This window comes from Anolis sagrei, chromosome Y (assembly GCF_037176765.1).
Source record: "Anolis sagrei isolate rAnoSag1 chromosome Y, rAnoSag1.mat, whole genome shotgun sequence".
Classification (NCBI taxonomy): domain Eukaryota; kingdom Metazoa; phylum Chordata; class Lepidosauria; order Squamata; family Dactyloidae; genus Anolis; species Anolis sagrei.
The window spans coordinates 74,068,393-74,087,369 of NC_090035.1; the positions used below are offsets into that span (position 1 = coordinate 74,068,393).

Sequence of the window (18,977 nt, forward strand, 5' to 3'; positions counted from 1 at the left end):
TGCAGGTGAACTATACATCCCAGTACCTACAACGCCTATAAATCATGGTGAATTCTCCCCAAACCTCTCTAGTATGTTCAGTTGCTGATCAATTCCTCTGTTTGTTGTGTGCCATAGAAAATAATAGTAAAGGGTTGAGGAAGAGGCAGTGGGTGGGGTCATACTAATTCCACACCAATGGAGAGAGTGAGAAACACTGGGATGTCTGTGGTGGAGGAAACACATAAAATCTAGGATGAAAAAGTCACCGTATGAAAGCCTTCCCTTGGATGGTGGGCAGTATCGTGTTGGTGGAGGATATTAGCAGGGCTCTTTGACATGTTCATGGTGCTCACTATAACCTGCAATGTCATTGGAGGGAGGGCCTTTGGTGTCTCCCAAGTGGTGGGAGATATAGCTGTTTGTGCAGTCAGGAGCTTGTCTGTATAAGTGGACACCCCAGCCACATACACACATATTTTCACTTTTATTATATGTATAAATAGGTGAAAGAGCCACTGTGTGGAGCACCTAATGTTTGACAAATATGTGGGGCTTTGTAAAGAGACGCCATGATGTAATGGCTTGACTGGAAAGACATATGTCGGCAGCTGATTGGCTGAGCATGCCAGGAGCTGGAGTTCTGATTGGTTAGTGTATCTGGCGTGCTGCTGAGGCAAACAGTTTTAACTGCCACTTTCACCCCGGAGAGTGAAGAGAGTACTGACTGGAAACAGCCAGGAAGGAAATGACTGCCAACTCTCTGAAACCTGATAATTTCTAAGCCATGAAACATATTTTAATGACCATTTAAAAGGACTGTTTATTCCCTCTGTTCTCTGTGTGAATTCAGAGAGACTGCTGTATATATTGTTGCCCTGTTTGATCTTTTGAACGGAAGTAAAAATACTGTTACTTGTTACACAAGCCCAAGGGACACTTTATTATACTGCAGGGTATATTTTGGTTCATATACTGTGGTACTGTTTCTGTTTATTTACATTTACCAACCCCTACAAAATAGGCCATCGCCGCTGGCTTTTCCCACTATAGACCACTGCAATTACTTCTTCAATGTGCATCTATGTTGCAGAATTAATGCAGTTTGACACCACTTCAATTGACTTGACTCAAAGCTATGGAATCTTGGGAGTTGCAGCTCAGTGAGGGGGAGAAGGCTTTTGGAGGTCTACAACTCCCATAATTCCATAGCCTTGAGTAATTCAAATGGTACTGAACTGCATTAATTCTACAGTGTAGGTGCATCCCTAGTGCCTCATGCCCAAGTTCCCCAAAACTTTGAAACTCAACATGAATGTATACCTATCCGGAACATTCAGCTGGCTTTCTTGACATCCTTATCCCTCTATCGATCTCATTTTTCTTGGGCCAAGGAGGCTGCATGAACCATCGCCAACTGCTGCAGCGAGGCCAATGGCTTTATGAAACGGCAACCAAGAGCCAAGATCTCCCAACTGCTCCCTTCCCACCCAGCAGCTGTGATTCGCCCCAAAGCCAGACGCTCGTCTCCGAAAATCCGACTCCGATCATCCTCCAGAGCCAGCCATGGTCCCTGTATAACTTCTCTTTCCTCCCTCTCTATATCCCCAAGTTGAGCATCCTTTTTATAGCCCAGTTGCTACGGGAACAGTGCGGTTGCTATGTGCGGAGGAGCACACGGCAACACCGTCAAGAGCAGCCCATGTTTGGAGGAGGCAGGTGTGGATGGCTCCGCTTGCACAGACGTTGCCTTCCCGAATCCAGCCCTTCTCAATGTTAACTTTATAGACTGGGAGTGGGTGCATACATACATACACGCACCAAGAAACGCTTAGGCTCTCATTGCCTCTCGAGATCCAATTTAATCTTCATTGCATTTATCAAAAAACGAGTCGGTCTTAATTGCCCCATTAGAAACTATTGCCGCAGACAGCTGCAGTACGCATGTGCGTCTACACTGTAGAATTAATGCATTTAGACACCACTTGAACTGCCATGGCTGAGTGCGATGGAATTCTGTGAGTTATACTTCTGTGTTTATATCCTTTTCTATCAGAGAGCTCAGATCTCTGGATTTCATAGGGTGGTGATGACAGTGGCGGAATAATAATAACTATCATTATTATTAGAAACACAAGATGAGTCCACAACAGACACTCTGTTGGCTGTTGTATTGGATCACAAGTCGGACACTTCCCAAGTGTCTAGGACTGTGTGATGTATCGGCGAATAATGCATGCAGATCCCAGTAAGGTGGCCTTTTGCAGCTGTCAGATGGTAATTTTGTCAGTTCCGATTGTGTTTAAGTGCAGGCCAAGGTCTTTAAGCACTGCACCCAGTATGCCGATCACCACTGCGACCACCTTGACTGGCTTGTGCCAGAGTTTTTGCAGTTCGATCTTTAAATCCTAATATTGTGTCAGCTTTTCCAGTTGTTTTTCTTCAATCCTGCTGTCACCTGGGATTGCAACATCGACGATTCATACTTTGTTTTTTAACACAATCATGAGGTCAGGAATATTGTGCTCCAAAACTCTGTTTGCCTCAATACAGAAGTCCCAGAGGAGTTTGACGTGTTCATTTTCTGTAACTTTTTCTGGCTTGTGATCCTACTAGTTCTTTGTCACAGGCAGATGGTATTTGTGGCACAAGTTCCAATGAATCATCTGAGCAACGGTGTTGTACCTCTGCTTGTAGTCTGTCTGTGATCTTCTTGCAATGGTTGAGGATGTGATGTATTGTTTCATCTGCTTCCTTGCAGAATCTACATTTGGGATCTTTCATCGACTTTTCAATTCTGGCTTTGATGGAATTGGTTCTAATGGCTTGTTCTTGGGCTGCCAGAATCAGGCCCTCCATCTCCTTTTTCAAAGTTCCACATGTGAGGCACAGCCATTTTTTTCTTTGTCAATTTGGTTCCCATTTTTTTTTGTTATTATTATTAACTGTACCCACCACGCTTTGCTGTGGCCAATCTTCTCTCCTCCTTTCTCGTCTTTCTTTCTCTCCTTCCTTCCTTCTCTTCCTCTTACCTTCCTTCCCCCCTTTTCTTTCTCTTCCTTTTTCTCCCCTTCCTTCCTTCTCTACCTGTTCTTGGACTGCAACTCCAAGCAGTCCTCCATCAATCTCTCTATCTGCATACCTATCTGTCTATCTGTCTATCTAATCTCTCTCTCTCTCTCTCTCTCTCTCTCTCTCTCTTTATCTAATCTATCTATCTGGAGGATTGCTGGAGTTGCAGTCCAGGAATAGGAAACTGGAAAAATGCAGGGATTGGGATGCTCTCAAAGAAATCCAAATAAAAGAAAGCTTGCATCTTGGAAGCAGTGCATTTGGATCATTCTCCTCTCCTAAAGGGCTTGGTCTAGGGAATGCTGGGAGCTGCAGCCTGGAAGAGAATGTGGATATGCTATTGTGTGTTTTGTTTGCCAGGCTGAGTCGTTTTTTGCGCATGCACTGTAGTGCCTTTTTGCTTTTGGGGCTTTTTATGTCCCTTCTGCTGTGTTTTTCAGTATTTTTATGAGTGATGGTCACTTGTTGACCTGATAGGTGTCTTGTGTCCAAAGTTGGTGTCAATTCATCCACTGTTTTTTGAGTTATGTTAATCCCACAAACAAACATTTTTATTTATATAGATTACCCACTTTTATCTCAGGACCCAAGATCTGTTATGGCAAGGTCTCAAAATGCTATTATTCTGGACAGAAAGTGGTCTCCAAATGCATTTAACATGATGCTTTTGTCTATTTTCTTTAAGGCATGGAGAAGGATAAAGCTATCTTTTTGTCCAAAGTTGACTTCAACTGACCTGTTGAATCTATCTTTCCTATCTGACCCTGCTTTTCTGCTCATGCTTAACAGGGGGACAACAATATATTTCCCCAAGCTAGCAGTTAATGAGGGAAATAAATCAGTTTATGGGTTGGTCTGAATCTACTCTTCCTGAAAGTGAGTAATTGAAAAGGGAAAGTCAGACTTGGAAGACTCTATTGAACAGAAATAGATACTGAGCCAATCTTGAAGCTCTAGGGTATTGTGGCTCCAGGCAATGCCATTTTAAGGGTGGCATAACAATGCGTGGAAGTCAGAAATATCTTTAGCTGTATATAGCCAGTATAAGTCAGCCTGGTGTATTTACTTCAGTATTGAGCTAGGATTATGAGAGACCAAGGTTTGAATCACCAAATGACAAACTTTGAGTTTGAAGCTAGGACTATGAGAGACCATGATCTGGATCACCAAACATCGGTGTTTGAGATGGGAGCGAGGACTATGAGAGACCAAGGTCTGGTTTACCATGTCAATGTTTGAGATGGGAGCTAGGATTATGAGAGACCAAGGTCCAGATCACCAAACATCAATGTTTGAGGTGGGAGCTAGGACTATGAGAGACCAAGGTCTGTATCACCAAACATCAACATATGAGATTGGAGCTAGGATTGTCAGGAACCAAGGTCTGTATCACCAAACATCAACGTTTGATCTGGGAGCTAGGACTATGAGAGACCAAGGTGTGGTTTACCAAATGTCATAGTTTGAGATGGGAGCTAGGACTATGAGAGATCAAGATCTGGATCATCAAACATCAAAGTTTGACTTTATAGCTAGGACTATGAGAGACCAAGGTCTGGGTCAACAAACATCAATGTTTGAGATGGGAGCTAGGATTATTAGAGACTAAGGTCTCGATCACTAAACATCAATGTTTGAGATGGGAGCTAGGACTATGAGAGACCAAGGTCCGGTTTACCATGTCAATGTTTGAGATGGGAGCTAGGATTATGAGAGACCAATGTCTGGATCACCAAACATCAGTGTTTGAGATGGGAGCTAGGACTATGAGAGACCAAGGTCTGGTTTACCAAATGTCAGTGGTTGAGATGGGAGCTAGGACTATGAGAGACCAAGGTCTGGTTTACCATGTCAATGTTTGAGATGGGAGCTAGGATTATGAGAGACAAAGGTCTAAATCACCAAACATCAATGTTTGAGATGAGAGCTAGGACTATGAGAGACCAAGGTCTGGTTTACCAAATGTCATAGTTTGAGATGGGAGCTAGAACTATGAGAGATGAAGGTCTGGATCACCAAATATCAACATTTGAGATTGGAACGAAGACTATGAGAGACCAATGTTGCTGGGATTTATAGTTCACCTACAATCACAGAGCATTCTGAACCCCACCAACGATAGAATTGGGCCAAACCTCCTGCACCAAACCCCCATTTGGGCCACAGCAACGTGTGGCAGGGGACAGCAAGTAAAACAAACGAATAATAAACTGCATTTTTTCTTGACCTACAATGGATTGATCGTTGTTTCCTAAGGAACCCATGGAACATACATTTCCTATCGTTCATACAATTTTATCACAATGCCATCATGCCAAATCCTGTATAATAACAACCAACCATTAGTAAATTAAATCCCTATTTATATTTTTGGAAATAGAGAGGAGATGGGGGCACATTGGACCCTAAGAAGCCTGTTAGAGCATAGCTTCCATTGTCCCCTGTCACTAGATAACATTACTTAGTTCTGGAAATAAATATGTACCCATCTTTGTCTGGCAAACATTCAAATATTCCTTTTTCGAGACCGTGGGGGAAGTCTTTGACCCAGATGGGTAGCTATTATGAAGACTTCAAAAAGTAACCATCGCAAAGGCATTGAAGGCACCGGTCTTTTAACTTTTTCTCTCTCTCTTAAACAAACTCCAAAAATAGGCCTTTGAATAAAGATGACAAACCCGCCCATTTTCTAAAACCTCTCTCCTATTCTCCGTTACCCTCTGAAATGGCACTCCTGGAGTTGGATTTCGAAATCAAATGGATATAACTGGAAAGAGCTTTAAAAGATAACTAAAGGTTTTTCATAATTAGGGAAACACAGTGAAGTATTCTCAGATGGAGAGAGCAGCATGGAGAAGGGAAGTTGACATAAAAGATTCCTTCCTTCTGTCTTTTCTTCCTTTTCTTCCTTGTTTACTTCTTTCTTTCCTTTTCTCCTTTCAAAGTTTTTCCCTTCTTTCTTTTCTTTCCTTCTCTTTCTCAATTCATTCATTCTTTCCTCTCTCTCTTTTGTTTTGATCCTTCCCCTCTCTTTCACTTGCTCTCCATCTCTTTCTCTCTCCAATTCATTAATTCTCTCTTTCTCTTTTGTTTTGATCCTTCTCTTCTCCTTGGTTCTCCATCTCTTTTTCTCTTCAATTCAATGATTCTCTCTTTCTCTTTTGTTTTGATCCTTCTCGTCTCTCTCACTTTCACTCCATCTATTTCTCTCTCCAATTCGTTGTTTCCCTCTTTCTGTTTTGATCCTTCTCTCTCGTGTTCTCGCTCTCACTTACTTTCTCTAATTTATTAATTCTCTCTCTTTTGTTTTGATCCTTCTCTTCTCTCTCATTCTTGCCATCTCTTTCTCTCTCCAATTCATTAATTCCTTCTTTCTCTTTTGTTTTGGTCCTTCTCCTCTCTCTCACTTTCACTTCATCACTTTCTCTCTCTGAGTTATTAATTCTCTCTCTTTTGTTTTGATCCTTCTCCTCTCATTCTCCATCGCTTTCTCTCTTCAATTAATTGATACACTTCCTCTTTTTAGATCCTCTCTCGTTCTTGCCATCTCTATATTTCTCTGATTCATTGATTCTCTTTCCCTTTTGTTTTGATCCTTCTCCTCGCTTTCACTTTTTCTCCATCTCTTCCTCCAGTTCATCAATTCCCTTTCTCTTTCATGTTGATACTTCTCTCTCACTCTCCATCTCTTTCTCTCTCTCCAATTCAGTAGTTCTCTCTTTCTCTTTTGTTTTGATCCTTCTCTTCTCTCTCTCATTCTCGCCATCTCTTTCTTTCTCCGATTCATTAATGCTCCCTTTCTCTTTTGTTTTGAGCCTCCCCCTTTCATTTTCTCTCCATCTTTTTCTTTCTTCAATTCATTAATTATCTCTTTCTCTTTTGTTTTGATGCTTCCTTCTCTCTTGTTCTCTATCTATTTCTCTCTCCAATTCATTGATTCTCTCTCTTTTGTTTTGATCCTTCTCTCTCTCGTTCTTGCTATCTCTTTCTCTCTCTGATTCATTAATTCTCTTTTTCATTTTGATCCTTCTCCTCTCTTTCACTTTCTCTCCATCTCTTTCTCTCTCTGATTCATTAATTCATTTTTTCTTTCATTTTGATCCTTCTCCTCTCTTTCGCTTTCTCTCCATCTCTTTCTCTTTCCAATTCATTAATTCTCTCTTTCTCTTTTGTTTTAATTCTTCTCTTCTCTCTCATTCTTCATCTCTCTCTCTCTCTGAGCCATTAATGCTCTCTTTCTCTTTTGTTTTGATCCTTCTCTCTCGTTCTCCATCTATTTCTCTCTCCAATTCATTGATTTTCTCTCTTTTGTTTTGGTCCTTCTCTTCTCTCTCTTGTTCTCTCCATCTCTTTCCCTTTTGCATCTCCTCCATTCCTCTTAACAAAAACAACAACAACCCCCTTCTTGCTAATAAATCAGGCCAATTATTCATTATTTCTGGCTGAGTCCAAAACCGGCAGATCTTGAAGAGGATGGCTTAGTTGGGAGCCAAGGTCGGTTGGGGAGAGATGGCTGGATTCAGCGACTTGGAGGCTGGCCTTGGCCCTTGAAGCGGGTTCACATGAGCCATGGCTTGACTCAAGAGGACGTCCTCTCTCTTGGCCTCAAAATGCTTCCCCTGAGTTTTAATTAGGAATATGACTCTTGGAACAGAGTTACCTTCCATTGCATGGAAATGCGGCCATGTAGGAAATGCATCAATCGAGTGCTACAGCTGCCAATTCATATGGCCAATGCTTGGCAACTCTTTTGTCTAGACATATCCTGATAAAGGCAAACAGACCCACCTCAAGATATTTTGCTGCCTGAGGTGGACCCCAAATTGCTTCAATGGCCACCCAAGGCACACAATGAGCAAAACCGTGGCTCATGAGGTATAAACTGCACTGATGCCACTCTTCCTTCTCTGATGGTAAAATAACATAATAGCATAATTAATTAGCTAACAACTTTAGACTAAAATCTGCTTAGCACTATATACCTCACTTTGCCTAGTGGTTGGGCTGTCTCTAAAGGGAGGCTTTGTGGTCTGGCTCATTCCAACATACCAGACACATTGAGCATGTTCTTGAATTGTCAGATTTTAACAGAAGTCAAGATTCAAGTCATTGTTTTTGGGCATCAGGCAGGACTTACCCATAGGCATAGACTGAATGTCACTGCTGTAAACAGAAGATCAAGAGGACTAGGAGCTTGTGGATAGTCAAAACTAAGTGGGAAGAGTCAATAAGATTCAAGAGAGCAGGAGATTAAACAATGACCTATTATTATTATTATTATTATTATTATTATTATTATTATTAGCACAACAAGATGAATCCACAGTAAACAAAATCACTCTGCTGGCTGTTGTACTGGATCATACGTCGGACACTTCCCAAGTGTCTAGGATTGTGTGATGTATCGGCAAATAATGCGTACAGATCCCAGTAGGGTGGCCTTTTGAAGCTGACAGTTGGTAATTTTGTCAGCGCCGATTGTGTTTAAGTGCAGGCCAAGGTCTTTAGGCACTGCACCCAGTGTGCCCATCACCACTGGGACCACCTTTACTGGTTTGTGCCAGAGTCTTTGCAGTTTGATTTTTAAATCCTCATATCGTGCCAGCTTTTCCAGTTGTTTCTTTTCAATCCTCCTGTCACCTGAGATTGCGACATCGACGAACCACACTCTGTTAAAAACCACGATCCTGAGGTCAGGAGTATTGTGCTCCAAAACCTACGGCAGTGCATGGGGTGCAGACCCAAAATTAATAAGAACATTAGCCCTAGCTTTGTCTTGCTCAGCTACTGAGTATGCCTGACCCGTTTGGCACAAGTCTGCCCACGCAAAGCAGGTGAATATAACACTGAATGAAACATGCAGAATAATCACAGGATTGCTTAAACCCACACCTTTTGATAGAATCTGTAAGTTAGCTGGCAGTGCAATGGGAAGTTGCTGCTAACTGTGAGAGAACCTGAGAATTAGAGACAAATTGGAGATACTGTGGAGGAAGCTCAGAGGCTGGTAGACAGGTCGAAAAGTGGAATTTTCTATTTGAAGGATTGTCCAAAAGCAGCATACTCAGGAAGCATAGAGGTCTTCAAGTTGCCATAGTCTTTAGTGGAAAAAAAATCCCATTTAAATTATAGCCATTCTTTCTAATGGCAATTCGTCCAGTGGTTTTTGACTTATGTTAATCCCACAAACTAACATTACATTTTTATTTGTAACTAGCCGTCCCCTGCCATGCATTGCTGTGGCCCAGTCTGGTGATCTGGAAAATAAAGTAATGAGAACATGTTGGTTTCTTTTTTTTTTTCATAATTAATTTTTATTAACCACAAAAGAAATGCTATGTACATAAAAAGAGGTGGAACAATATAGTGAAAGAAAAGTAGGAAATAAAGATGTATAAGTCTTAACAAAAACGACTTCATTCTTTTCTTTAAGCCAGATTCTTTACAGCGATTCAATTTGTTCTCCTTTTTTCTCTAAACATCTAATAATTTTTATTGCATGTATATTCTTTTCATTACAAAAACAATCTCTATAATTCATATAATTACTTTTTCCCCTTTCCCCAGTTGTTCTACCCCTTGTGCTCCCCATCTCCGGAGTTCTTCTTTTCTTTATACTCCCACCAGAACCTCATTTCTTCTGGTGGGGGTTGGTTCCCATCTTCTTTCCTTAATGTTTCCTCAATAAATATTTTCCATATATTTTCAAAATCATTATCCTTCCTTAGGCCTTTTTTAACTTTTAAATTGCATGTTAATTTGTCATTTATTGCTAATTTCCAAATTTCCTTGTACCATTCTTCATCTCAATTTCCACCTCTCCTTTCAAATATTTTGCTATTAGTAGCCTTGCAGCTGTTAACAACATTGTTATCAGATTCTTTTCATTTTCCTTCCATTCGTCTGTATTGTAAATAGATAATAATATAGTTGCTGGATTTCTATTAATTTTTTTCTTCATAATACTTTCTATTTCTACTATAACTTTCCCCCAGAAACTCTGTACATATTTGCATTGCCACCACATGTGGATATACATACCCATATGTAATTTCTTTATGTTTGTGGGTAAACAGTATTTCTTGCTGTTTCTTTGTAAGTGATGATGTGGAGATTGTTTGGTTTGCCTACTCTGGAACATGCAACATGCAAATTGTCCTTCTTTAGGGGTTCTATGATACTATATCTCTCTGTGTGTGAATCATATATATCTATCTATATCCATGGCTGGATGGCTCTTTGTCAGGAGGGCTTTGATTACGTTTTCTTGCCCTGGTAAAGTGAGTTGGACTGGATGGCCTTAAGTATTTTCTGTTGTTCGTGGGGGTTTTGTGTGGGAAGTTTGCCCCAATTCTGTTGTTCGAGAGTTTCAGAATGCTCTTTGATTTTAGGTGAACCATAAATCCCAACAACTACAGCTCCCAAATGTCAAGGTCTCTTTCCCCCAAACTCCATCTGTGTTCATATTTGGGCATATGGGATATTCATGCCAAGTTTGGTCCAGATGTATCATTATTTGAGTCTGCAGTGCTCCCTGGATGTAGGTGAACTACAACTCCAAAACTCAAGGTCAATGCCCACCAAATGACAAAATCATTTTTTTGAGTGATGGTCACTTCTTGGGTTAGTAGGTGTCTTGTGGCCAAATTCGGCAGCAATATGTCCAGTGGTTTTTGAGTTATGTTAATCCCACAAACGAACATTACATTTTTATTTATATAGAATAATAGATAGATGACAGAGACTGTTGAAAAGAGCTCTCCAAGGTTCTGAATATTCTCGCTGCTCTAGACTTCTAAGACTTTGTAGGAACTGTCCAAGGTGATGAACAGTTAGTCCTCTCCGATTATTCTTTCTTTCTGTATAAACGCTCTTTAGAAAGTTCTGACCCTTAGACTGCAATAAGTTTAGCACCCTTGGAGACATCCTTTCAAGTCTGGAATTAAAGCCACTGACCACAAGAAGCCGAAAGAATGATTCTGTTGAGGATCTTACTTGAGAGAAGGACATTAAAGAGTCTTTTCCTACTATGTTGGCATCATACTGTCCTATAGCCAAGAGGCACAATGAATGGTTCTAACCCTCTAACCCTCACGATCAAGGCTGGAGTGATCAATGGTGGCAGACGTTGGAGGTCAAGATCTATGAGGGCTTACCAGTCAGGAAGTGTCAAAAGAAGGCACCAAAGCCACTCATGCATCAGTTGCCAGTTCTTATTGTATATGTTTGGATTCTCTGCCATGGTCGATTTCGCCTCTTAGAGTCAAGTCACTCCTGACATGGAAATAAATTAATGGGAGGTATTCCAACTTGAATGGGGCAATGTCCTTATTTTGAACCCCTATGAGATTAATAAGTCAATCTCTGTTTTTCTTGGCACCTGTCTATTCCAGCGAAGGACAGAAAACAAATCCAAAATGGTTGATAGGTAGAGCCCGGCATGATTTGCCATAGATGGCAACATTTTTCTGGCTCTCTGCGGTTTCAAAGCAGCAATAACAAAATGTTCTCCCAGCCTGCCTGCCTACCCGCCAAATAATATTGGCTGTGGAAATGCAGACAACTCGAAGAAATGGGCTCCAGTGGAATAAGGACTGTAAGCACAGTTCCATTCTGGTACTGAAAAGACATTCGTTTTTTCATTACGAGAGACTCCCTTTTGCACATGACCCTTTTGATTATGGTAGTAAGCAAAGCATTTCTGGAAAGCTTGAACAATACTTGGGCCGTGACTGTTTTGATTGACCAGGACAAAAAATTAGGATCCAAATCTTATTGGTGCATGATGAGAAAGTTGTTCGTTTTCAGGCTCTGTAACGGTGGTGAGAGGAGACAGACAACATTTTCCCATTCAGAGCATCATATTTCATCATAGAATCATAGAATCAAAGAGTTGGAAGAGACCTCATGGGCCATCCAGTCCAACCCCATTCTGCCAAGAAGCAGGAATATTGCATTCAAATTGCCCCTGACAGATGGCCATCCAGCTCATCAGTTATTTCATAACTGTCAATTTGCTATTGTTATAAATATCTGACATGCAGGATGTATTTTCATTCACTGGACCAAATTTGGCACAAATACCAGATATTCCAAAATTTGAATACTGGGGAGTTGGGGGGGGGGGGTATTGATTTTGTCATTTGGGAGTTGTAGTTGCTGGGATTTATAGTTCACCTACATTCAAAGAGCATTCTGAACTCCACCAATGATGGAACTGAACCAAACTTGGCACACAGAACTCCCATGACCAACCGAAAATACTTGAAGGGTTTGGTGGGTATTGACCTTGAGTTTAGGAGTTGTAGTTCGCCTATATCCAGACAGCACTGCAGTTTGGATCAGAACCAAACTTGGCACAAATACTCAATATGCCCATATGTGAACACTGGTGGAGTTTGTGGAAAACAGACCTTCACATTTGGGAGTTGTAGTTGCTGGGATTTATAGTTCACCTACAATCAAAGAGCATTCTGAACTCCACCAATGATGGAACTGAACCAAACTTGGCACACAGAACTCCCAAGACCAAAACAAAAATTCTGGAAGGGTTTGGTGGGTATTGACCTTGAGTTTAGGAGTTGTAGTTCACCTATATCCAGAGAGCACTGCAGTTTGGATCAGGACCAAACTTGGCACAAATACTCAATATGCCTAAATGTGAACACTGGTGGAGTTTGGGAAAAATAGACCTTGACATTTGGGAGTTGTAGTTGCTGATTTATAATTCACCTACAATCAAAGAGCATTCTGAACTCCACCAGCAATGGAACTGAACCAAACTTGGTACACAGAACTCCCATGACCAACAGAAAATACTTGAAGGGTTTGGTGGGTATTGACCTTGAGTTTAGGAGTTGTAGTTCGCCTATATCCAGACAGCACTGCAGTTTGGATCAGGACCAAACTTGGCACAAATACTCAATATGCCTGGATGTGAACACTGGTGGAGTTTGGGGGAAATAGACCTTGACATTTGGGAGTTGTAGTTGCTGGGATTTATAGTTCACCTACAATCAAAGAGCATTCTGAACTCCACCAATGATGGAATTGAACGAACCTTGGCACACAGAACTCCCATGACCAACAGAAAATCCTGGAAGTGTTTGGTGAGCATTGACATTGAGTTTAGGAGTTGTAGTTCACCTATATCCCGAGAATACTGCAGTTTGGATGAATGTGAACACTGGTGGAGTTTGTGGAAAACAGACCTTTACATTTGGGAGTTGTAGTTGCTGGGATTTATAGTTCACCTACAATCAATGATGGAATTGAACCAACCTTGGCACACAGAACCCCCATGACCAAGAGAAAATATTGTATTTTCTGATGGTCTTTGGCCACACCTCTGACACCCCCTCATGACCCCCCCCCCAGGGGGTTCCGACCCCCAGGTTGAGAAACGCTCATGTAAAACCAGATAATACAGTTTAGCTGCATTTTAAACTGGGTCTAAGTTAAAGGTTTTCCCCTGACATTAAGTCCAGTCTTGTCCGACTCCCGAGATTGGTGCTCATCTCCATTTCTAAGTGAAAGAGCCGGCGCTGTCCATGTCCTTTAAGGTCATGTGGCCAGCATGACTGCATGGCGGCACTGTTACCTTCCCGCCGGAGCGGTACCTATTGATCTACTCACATGCATCTACCCCAGCCATATAATTATTTGGCAGTGTAACTCCAGCCCAAATCCCAAATGGGGACAAAAGGCCCATTATACTGACTCTGTGAAAGACATTCCCACTAGCTGAGAGACTCCCTTGTTTTTGAATCCTGATTACTATTCTGTGCTCTCCTTTGTCAGTTTTGGTTCCTCTGCTTTGGGCTGATACAAATAGGTTGCTCATACACCACCCAGATTTCCTTTTCTTCAAGCCAATCACAACTCAGATTAAGATGAATTCAGGGCCTGGTTCCAAAGGCTAGATGCGTATGGCTTCAGGAGTTGCAGAAGATGTCCAGGACTCGGGTTATTTGCTTGTCACGATGAGAAGAAAGTGACAAATCCTCTCTCTGAGATCATCCCCACATCATCGGGGAGACTCAGGGGAGCATTTCCATGAATGGAAACTCTGACGGTGGCGGCAGCAGCAGCAGCATCATCATCGTCCCGGCAGCTTCCTAATTGCTCTACTGGTGCCACTCTCTAAGCAGCTTAGCTAACATTCAGGCTATTAAGGGGGATGACAATCTCTGCAAGGTTCATTGCCCCTCCCCACCAGGCCAGCCTGTTCCCCAGACTGTCATCCTGCCTTGAGTCCAGGCTCCTGCTTTAATAATCCCATCTTGTCTGATGGCCAAAGCACATGGCGTATTTGTATCTGCAGGCAAATGTATGTACTGTGGACGTATATGTGTGCATACACATTCATCTCCATAAGGCTGTGGTTCTCAACTTTCCTAATGCCACGACCCCTTAATACAGTTCCTCAAAACCTAAAAACAGGGGAATTCCAGACAAGGATTCCCCCAGGCAGGAAGCAGCCAAGCCTTGAAGCTGCAAGGCTATTCAATACTAATCAAGGTGATCAATTGCAGCATTCACACTTGCCTCAAACAGACAGGAGTTCTTTCTCCCACCCTGGACATTCCACAGATATAAAAACCCCATTTCCTTACAACTTCTGAGGATGCCTGCCATAGATGTGGGTGAAACGTCAGGAGAGAATGCTTCTGGAACATGCCCATACAGCCCAGAAAACTCACAGCAACACAGAGGATTGATTGGGATTTGTTGTGTTGTTCATTCGTTCAGTCGTCTCCGACTCTTCGTGACCTCACGGACCAGTCCACGCCAGAGCTCCCTGTCGGCCGTCACCACCCGCAGCTCCTTCAAGGTCAGTCCAGTCACTTCAAGGATGCCATTGGATTGGGATTGTCCCTGCCAAATAAGGAGCCCCCGATGGCACAGTGTGTTAAAGCACTGAGCTGCTGATCTTGTTGACTGAAAGGACACAGGTTCGAATCTGGGAAGTGGTGTGAGTTCTCGCTGTCAGCCCCAGCTTCTGCCAACCTAGCAGTTTGAAAACATGCAAATGTGAGTAGATCAATAGGTACCACTCCAGCGGGTAGATAACGGTGCTCCATGCAGTCATGCCGCCACATAACCTTGGAGGTGTCTATGGACAACGCCGGCTCTTCAGCTTAGAAATGGAGATGAGCACCATCCCCTAGAGTTGGACACAACTTGCCTTAATGTCAGGGGGAAAACCTTTACTGGGTTGTTGTAGGTTTTTTCGGGCTATATGGCCATGTTCTAGAGGCATTCTCTCCTGACATTTCGCCTGCATCTATGGCAAGCATCCTCAGAGGTAGTGAGGTCTTCCTAGTTCCAACAGACCTCACTACCTCTAAGGATGCTTGCCATAGATGCAGGCGAAATGTCAGGAGAGAATACCTCTAGAACATGGCCATATAGCCTGAAAAAACCTACACCAACCCAGTGATTCCGGCCATGAAAGCCTTCGACAAAAATCTTTACCTTTACCTACCTGCCAAACAAGGGCAGTTGAAGGGTCTGTGAGTCACCCCACAAAGGGATTCTCTGGGACCCATTTTCTTCCTTTAGCAGTGGGAAAAACACCCTGCCAAGCGTATTGTAGAAGGCTATTCAGCAGTGTCTTTCTTCCTCGTTCTCCTCCTCCCTCATCATACTGGAGATAATTAAGTGATCCACTTGCCCTCCATCTCAGCATATTAAGAAACTTAAAAACTCATCACTTGACCCTGAAGTGGAGGCTCTCCCTCGGACATCCTCCTTCTCTCCACTCTGGTGAAATTTATGGAGCCAATTAGAAGTGAGCCTGCCTCATAAACTCAGGCCACTCTGCCCAGCAGGAGCCGGAAAGCGCAACTTCTTATGGGTTGGGATGGAATTACACACGTTCCCTTGGCTTCTGTTCTGTACCGTCACATATAAAAATAGGAATTGATTTTGCTTTTTTTTCCACTCAGGAGTGGGTTGAATGGAACAAGGCTGTTATCGGTAAAGTCCATCTGTTTTGTTGGAGGGCCCCATATGAGCGAGAGGCAGTGGGGGAGGCAGGCTGAGGGATGTTTCAAGATGGCAGAGAAACCCACAGGAGGGAAGAGAAGTTTGCTTGGCACTCAAGCTCTGAGGGTTTTTGAACTCTGTTCTCTGAGATTCCACAGGCACTGGGTTGCCAAGAAACCTCCCAAAAGACCACAACCAGGCCTGCTCTTGGTTCTTGTCCAGCAGCACGATAGAAAGAAAACAGATGGAAAATATTGCAGCCCCCAACTATTCCTGTGGCTCACACTTTGCTTGCCACGTTCTTGTTCGTGTTCTGCTTGCAGGGAGACTGTGGTTTTTGGTGGATGACCACTATGTTGCGGTTTATCCGTCTATGCGGAAGCTACTCAGCAGTCTTTCCAGCTCTAGCCCTCTGTTGAATCACGCAGAGTCAGAGTAAAAGGAAAAACAAAATTTACTCTTGAGTGTTGTTGTTGTTCATTCGTTCAGTCCCCTCCGACTCTTCGTGACCTCACGGACCAGCCCACGCCAGAGCTCCCTGTCGGCCGTCACCACCCCCAGCTCCTTCAAGGTCAGTCCAGTCACTTCAAGGATGCCATCCATCCATCTTGCCCTTGGTCGGCCCCTCTTCCTTTTGCCTTCCACTTTCCCCAGCATAATTGTCTTCTCCAGGCTTTGCTGTCTCCTCATGATGTGGCCAAAGTACTTCAACTTGGTCTCTAGTATCCTTCCCTCCAATGAGCAGCCAGGCTTTATTTCCTGGAGGATGGACTGGTTGGATCTTCTCTCAGTCCAAGGCACTCTCAGAACTTTCCTCCAACACCACAGCTCAAAAGCATCTCTCTTCCTTGGCTCAGCCTTCCCTAAGGTCCAGCTCTCACATCCGTAGGTTACTACAGGGAATACCATGGCTTTGACTAGGCGGATCTTTGTTGCCAGTCTGATGTTTCTGCTCTTTACTATTTTATCAAGATTGGACATTGCTCTCCTCCCAAGAAGTAAGCATCTTCTGATTTCCTGGCCACAGTCTGCATCTGCAGTCATCTTTGCGCCTAGAAATACAAAGTCTGTCACGGCCTCCACATTTTCTCCCTCTATTTTCCAGTTGTCAATCATTCTTGTTGCCATAATCTTGGGTTTTTTTTATGTTTAGCTGCAACCCGGCTTTTGCGCTTTCTTCTTTCACCTTGATTAGAAGGCTCCTCAGCTACTCCTCGCTTTCGGCCATCAGAGTGGTGTCATCTGCATATCTGAGGTTGTTAATGTTTCTTCCAGCAATTTTCACCCCAGCTTTGCATTCATCCAGCCCCGCACATCGCATGATGTGTTCTGCATACAAGTTAAAAAGGTTGGGTGAGAGGATGCAGCCTTGCCGTACGCCTTTCCCAATCTTGAACCCGTCTGTTCCTCCGTGGTCAGTTCTGACTGTTGCTACTTGGTCCTTGTACAGAGTCCTCAGGAGAGAGACAAGGTGGCTTGGGATGCCCATCCCACCAAGAACTTGCCACAATTTATTACTCTTGAGTAGTCAGAGATAAATATGCAGCTTTACAAAATAACCAGCCTTGAAAATAAACTCAGTCCTTTGCAGCAAAATAACTCACACAAAGTCCAATGCCTTAAAACCATGCATTCTTTGCTTCTTCAATGGTGCAAGGAGTCTTGAAGTAAATGGTTCAGAACTTCAGCAAGTCCTGTAGTAAGTCCATAGGTCCCATCCGGTCTCTTCTCAATCATTTGATCACCTGAATACATCAAGGAAACACTCCTCATGATATACTCCATGCAGGGAGTGGCTCAAGCTTAATTGCTTAATTGTCTAGGTGTTCTTCCTCAACACACACCCACACAAGAGATGATCCTTGCAAAGACTTAGCCTACATATGCACATCCTGTAATGCACTATAGTGTTGCCAGGTTTTCAAAAATGGAGTAAGGGGTGGGTTGTTGTGAGTTTTCCGGGCTGTATGGCCATGTTCCAGAAGCATTCTCTCTTGACGTTTTGCCTGTATCTTATGGCAGGCAACTTCAGAGGTTGTGAGGTCTGTTGGAAACTAGGAGAATGGGATTTATATATTTCCAACAAACCTCACAACCTCTGAGGATGCCTGCCATAGATGCAGGTGAAATGCCAGGAAGGAATGCTTCTGGAACATGGCCATACAGCCTGGAAAACTCACAGCAACCCAGTGATTCCGGCTATGAAAGCCTTCAACAATACAGAGTAAGGGGCATTTCTTTACTTTTTGTTTTTGATCTGTGACCAAATGCATTGGGATTGATGTATTTCGGTGGTTCCCAATCATTTTTTGACCAGGAACCATTTGACCAGGGATGATTTGACCAGGGACCACTTTGACCCATGACCACTTTGAGCAGGGATCACTTTGACCTGGGACCACTTGACCATGGACCACATTGACTAGGGATCTCTTGACCACTTTGACCAGGGACCACTTTGATCCATGATCACTTTGGATCTGTCACCACCTGACCAGGGACCACTTTGACCCATGATCACTTTGATCTGTGACCACCTGACCAGGGACCATTTTGACCAGGGACCAATTGACCAGGGGCTACTTGACCAGGGATTACTTTGAACTGGGACCACTTTGACCAGGGACCAATTGACCAGGGACCACTTTGACCAGGGACTACTTGACCAGGGATCACTTTGAACTGGGACCACTTTACCAGGGACCATTTTGACCAGGGACCAATTGACCAGGGACTACTTGACCAGGGATCACTGTAAACTGGGACCACTTTACCAGGGACTACTTTTACCAGGGACCACTTTACCAGGGACTACTTTGACCAGGAACACTTTTACCAGGGGCCACTTTGACCAGGGACCACCTTGACCAGGGACCACTTTGACCAGGGACCACTTTGACCGGGGACCACTTTACCAGGGACTACTTTTACCAGGG

At 43.2% G+C, this 18,977-nt stretch overlaps 1 protein-coding gene across 2 annotated transcripts in view; it reads left to right on the forward strand.

The window, feature by feature from the left end:
* Window positions 1-18,977, forward strand: part of LOC137095240 (sodium/calcium exchanger 2-like) — a 144,751-nt gene that overhangs the window by 35,361 nt on the left and 90,413 nt on the right. The gene's annotated exons all lie outside the window — the stretch shown is intronic.